Raw genomic sequence first — 6159 nt, 5'->3', positions numbered from 1 at the left:
TCGCTCTATCAGAGGACTGTCATTCCAGGTCTCATGTTTGGGCTTTTGATAGAGTAGGAGAACAAAACTCATTGAATCATTAATTCATGCTTTGAAGCAGTGAGCACGGCATTCCTGCTTTGTTCTAGACTTTGATCCAGTTGCTGGAGATATAAATGTACACAAAGACACATCCCCTTCTGAGAATGAGCAAAAGGGCAAATGGTGACAAGCAGACATGTAAAAACGTATCTGTGGCATAGTGTGTTGTAGTAAGAGAGATACATAACAGGGGAGCTCCCAGTCTTGCTTTATGAATGAAAAGATAGCAACGGGGACGTGGCCATTTTCACAGTCAGCCCTCTACTGTCGTCTCCGGGAGTTGGCTCCTGTTCTGTTCTGGTCTAAAGTGTAATTCTTTATCCATTTCTCTATTATTTATTCATCACCCATCCATTCGTTTAATAAACATTAAATACCTACCAAGTGCCAGGCACCTTCACAGGTTTCAGGAATATAAATATGAGTTCCTCTTCTCAGAGATTCCGTAAGTAGATAAGCAGAAAAACCTTTAGAATAGAATGTGACAAGTGCACTGTTAGGGATGTGTGCGTACGAGAGGGCCTGGTGATTGAATCTTTAAAGGCTGCATGGAAAGGGATTGATCTGCCGAGGCTATCAGGTAGGGTTGAGAAGTCTGGACTTGCCCTATTTGCATAATGGCGACTCAATGGGTGAGTGACATAGGCAGAGAAGGCCATTTGAATCACTTTCAGTTGAGTAACATACATAACATTTTCTGGTGCACCATGTATGATCAGAGATAGAATTTCAAAATAGATGTTTTCCAAAAACGGTATGATATGGCGATAAGATGTTCTATAGTTAGCAGAACCCATGTATGTTTCAGGTATTTTCATCTGTAATTACCTTGCAAATCCTGGGGCATTGGTTAAGGAAAGATTTGTTTTTGTCATGGCATGCCAGCATTACAGATGTGACTCACTGAGATAAACTCTCAAAAGGGGTATACCTGGCCTCTACCTTGTGAGGCAACGAGAGATCGGGGTAGGAATGGGCCTCTAAATGAGTGCTGGAGGCTCCTTGACCTGGCTTTCATTCTCAGATCTACCACCTTACTTGGGCAAGTTTCTTACACTTTCTAGTCTTTGGTTTTTATATTTGTAAAATAGAGAACAGAATAACACCCATCTCATAGGTTTGTATTTAAGAATTAAATAAAATAATTCAGGTTACAATGGGTTTTTCAGTCGCAGTTGAAGATTTAAGTGAAAGTAATTAGGAAGAGAACTTAAGAAAAGGTTTTTGGTTTTATGTAAGAAGAAAGGCAATTATATATATATATATTTTCCTAAATGAGTCTCTGATTTGAAAGTCCACACTTCAAATACACAACCTTCTATTTTGTTCCATTGTTCAGTCTATCCATTCATTCATTCTTGATTTAATAAATATAGAGTTATAGCACATTTAATATTTGATAGAGCAAAGCCCTGTCAATAGTCTTCTTTTGTGAATATTCTCACTTCCCTTACACATTTGATTTCCCAGATGAGCTTAGGATCATTTTGTCAGTTTGTGAAAAGTTTATCTAGGAATTTTGGTTGACAGTGGTTCACTTTACAGATTTCGGGAGAAGGGACAGCTTTTACTCTTCTTGTTTGAGAACATGGCATGCACGTCCACATATTTCTATGTTTTTTTATAGTTTTCATCTTATAGGTCTTGTACATATTTGTTGAATTTATTCATATGTATCATATACAAATGTGAGAGATCTCATTTTGTATTGCATTTTCTAAGTGCATTTGATTTTTATTCTTGGTATGTAAGAAACCTACCAACTTTCTGCATTTACTTTGTAATTGATCACTTTATTGAATTTGCTTATTATTTTCAATAGTTTTTCAGTTAATTGTGTTTGGTTTTTGAGGAATGTGATGACAGTATCTGCAAATAATAGCAAACTTGCTTTCTCATTTAGAATATTAATGTGTCTTATTTTACTTTTTGGTTATTTTATTGTTTAACCTATTTATATTGTTTGGGACTCTAATCAATGCTTATGTTTCACCATTAAGCAGGATACAAGCTATTGGATTTGTTTATGTATATAGTATTAATTGCTTTGAATTTTTTTTTTTTTTTTTTTTTGAGATGGAGTCTCGCTCTGTCCCCCATGTTGGACTGCAGTGGCGCGATCTCGGCTCACTGCAAGCTCCGCCTCCTGGGTTCACGCCATTCTCCTGCCTCAGCCTCCTGAGTAGCTGGGACTACAGGCGCCAGCCACCACGCCCGGGTAATTTTTTGGATTTTTAGTAGAGACGGGGTTTCACCGTGTTAGCCAGGATGGTCTCAATCTCCTGACCTCGTGATAGGCCCACCTCGGCCTCCAATTGTTTTGAATTTTTTAAAAATCTGGATGCTATGCTTTTTTGAAATATCTCAAGAAGGTCACATGGTTTCCCTCTTTTATTTATTAATATGAAGAAATATATTGCTAGATTTCCTAATTTTGAATTAACTTAAAATACTCTCAGATTATATTGCTAATATTATATTTGACTTTTCCTGGATATTTACCAATCCTGGAGTGTTTTTAAAAAAATTATCATGGACAAATTCTGATATTGGCACTACATGAGTGTCTTTAAAAGAATAGAGATGCTTTCCTTCTTTCCTTCCTTATTCTCTGATGTGACCTAAGGAGCATATGAGGTTTGATTTAGAAATAACTCACCCCTGAAACAATTTAATTCTGGGATTTTTTGAGTGGTGGTTTCTTTCTGACAATTTCCCCAATTTTGATCTGTGGAGATAGGAGAAAATGAATTATTTTCAGCTTCTCTTATCAAAGGGAGTTGTCAATTATCACTCCAGCCATTAACTGAACCCTAGAATTGGCTTTTCAGGGAAGCTATTTCCTTTTCTTATGAGAAAACATCCAAGGGGCATCTACAGCCATGTCAGGTGCCTCTCAGAGCTGCAGGATGGCAACTTGGAGTACCAAATGCAGGGGCTTGGTTACTTTATTCCCTAGGACAAGACTTCGTTGAGAAGAGAACGCGAAGCAGAGATGAGGGCTGGAGCCTCAAATCTCACCCCCCTTTGCTCTCCCTGCTCCCTGCCTTTAGGAACCCTGTCGCTGGTTAGGTAAAATCTGCATAATTTGCACAAATGTTTCTAAATGCCTCCTAAACATCTCCTAATGGAAACCTGACAGGCAGAACCTTGCCTGCCAAACCTCCTGTATTCTTTGATCAATTAATGACAATTCCACATACTCAATTTCCTACATCAAGAACTTAAGCTTTGTCCAGGACGATTCCTTCATTTTCACCTATCCCATTTGATTTGTTGACAAAGGCTGCAATTCCATCTCCTCAACATCTCTCAGATCTATTTCTTTCTTTCTCTACCAAACACAGATGCTTTAGTTCAGATCCTTCAATCTGGTTGCCTCATTATTGCAATAGCCTTGTCATCAGTGTCTTACTCCAGTCTTACTCTCCGATGTACTCCCACTCCCCAAATCTTCCTCTACCTGTCTACCAGAATGAGCTTTTAAAAAATGATTTTGATATTTATCAAAGTACTATACAGAGTTAAAAATATCAAATACAAGTCTACAGTCACTGGTCTGTATTTTTTCAAAATAAAAAAAGCTTTGAAAACAGATTTTTTGGTACTTCTAGCACCAAAGCTCATTCTGGTGGCAAAACTTGACCTAAATTTAGTTTCATTGCAAAAATATTGCATTGAATACAGCATGCTTCCCCACACCTTGATGGGAGTAAGTATGATAAGTATGTGCATGATATTCCCTCTTAGAAATCAGAAAATGTTAGAATTCTGAACTACATTTGGCTCTATGGATTCAAGATTGTGGATTGTGCATGTGTAGTATGAATCCTCTGCCCTCATTCCACTCCCCAGGGGCAACTCTTTAAATGCTTTTAGCTTTTAAAAATTATATTTCTTTATTTCAAATAACATGCTTAGCTTCATATCTTGATTTATAATTTTGGACATGTTAGTGTGTTGACTTCCTATTATAATTTATGAAGATTTGGTCATCTTACATCTTTTCCAACTGTATTAGTTTGCTAGGGGTGACATAACAAAGTACCATAGACTAGGTGACTTAAACAACAGAAATTTATTTCCTTACAGTTCTGGAGCCTAGAAGTCCAAGATCAATGTCTTAGCAGGGTTGGTTTCATTCCGAGGCCTTTCTCCTTGGCTTGTAGATGGCCATCTTCTTTCGATGTCGTCGTATGGTTTTCTCCTGTATGTGTCTTTGTTCTAATCTCCTCTTTTTGTAAGGACAACAGTCACTGGATGAGGACCTACCATCATGACCTCATTTAACCTTAATTATTAATACCTCTTTCAAAACCCTATCTCCAAATAGTCACATTCTGAGGCTCTTAGGGTTAGGACTTCAAAGTATGAATTTTGGACACGATTCAGCCCATGACACCAACTATGCCTCTCCCTATTTAGTCGTCTATGTGCTTATCAAAATTTTGGTTTACTCAACAGTCAAAGCTTATATTCTTAGGGGAACAAATATTGTTCATTGCAGAATACAGTAGGGCATTATATTTCCTTTCTTATTTTTTTCCTAGAGTTAATAATTGTCTCTTTTTCCATTTGCTAGCCTTTCTCTGTGCATATCTTTAATTTTTTTTCTCAAATGCTTCATCAGATCTGTTAGTGTATTAAGATGATCTTCCCAATAGTTGGAAGTATAAGAAGAACAACCAAAGAACAAGTATTGGTTCTATTTGTATGCTCCTCCTGAAATGGTCATTCTCTAAAATTGCTGCATAACTGTCATTCTTTTTTTGGATCCACTCTTTCTTGGGTTCCATGTTTTCCTTTTTCTTCATTTTTGACCTCATTTTTAAAAAGTACATTTGTGGTAGCTTTCTTAGAAAAGGTACGAGATATAAGTTATTAGGTTTCTTGCATTAATGAAAATTATTTTATACTAACACATGATTACCCAGGCGTAGAATTCCAGATTGAGAATAATTTCTCCTCAAATATTGGCAGCGTAGTCCTCCTACGTCTTCTATGTTTCACTGTGGCGTTTGCAAATACCCGTTTATATTCTCTCTGAATGCTTTGGAATCTTCACTTTATCCTTGAGACTCTGACATTTTACAGTAACACCCTGTGTAATGAATCTTTTTTCATTCATCATGGTAGGCTGTTGGTAGATCTTTCATTTATTTGCTTATTTTTCAGTTCTGGTTATTTCTTTAATTATTTCTTTGACAATTTCTATTTTCTGTTTTCTCCTTCAATAACTCCTTATTCAAATGTTGGACCTTCTAGTATGATTCTTTAATATTCTTTTCTGTTTTCTATCTTTGTTTTCATGTTCTGCCTTCAGAGAGATTTTTAAATGCATATTGCTTAATTCCTCCAAAGTATGTCTGTTTCCTCTAAGCACCTACTTTCTGTTGGTTTTGTTCTTTCTCATGTTGTGGGATTTTGTCAACATTTCTTTATCCTTGGGGGATGAGTATATAACTAAGAGTAAGGACCCAAGGGATGAAGGAACTGATTGAATGTTTAGGTAAACTGTTGGTGCTTGTTGTGAATAATATAAGATAGTGGCTTTGTTGTGAGATAGCGAAGAACCCTGAAATGTCAGTATCTAGTGATCTTTTCCTTTGAGGCATTCAGTTTCTCAAAAATAGTATCCACCTGGGGTTTATAAATGAATAATTAGGGAAGGGTGTGTATGTGCGCTGGGGTGAGGGAGACTGGAAATAGGAAATAGTTTTCAGAATATAGGTTTTTGGTTTTTTTTTTTTTTCAACTTATCCACCTGTTTGTAGCCATGTTTCTCATTTCTGAGCCTCCTCCCTTCTTGAGATCTTGGATTCTGAAACCTTTGACTTTAATTCATTCAAAGACCAAACTCCCTTCTCCTTGAATGGGATAGAGGGCCAGAAGCATAACTATATTGTTTACAGACTTTTTTCCTCTGCAGATACCTTATCTGGTAGCTTCGTTTGAACTCCTATCTCAATGACCAGTCCTGTAATGACTTCATTTCCTTAAATAATTTGTTGATATTCTGCTGATATCTCTCTTTCTTCTATGAGTCTGTATATTTAAAAATCTTTTACTAAGAAGTAA

This window comes from Hylobates moloch, unplaced genomic scaffold (assembly GCF_009828535.3).
Source record: "Hylobates moloch isolate HMO894 unplaced genomic scaffold, HMol_V3 SCAFFOLD_8, whole genome shotgun sequence".
Lineage (NCBI taxonomy): Eukaryota > Metazoa > Chordata > Mammalia > Primates > Hylobatidae > Hylobates > Hylobates moloch.
Note: the sequence above shows the minus strand (reverse complement) of the source record.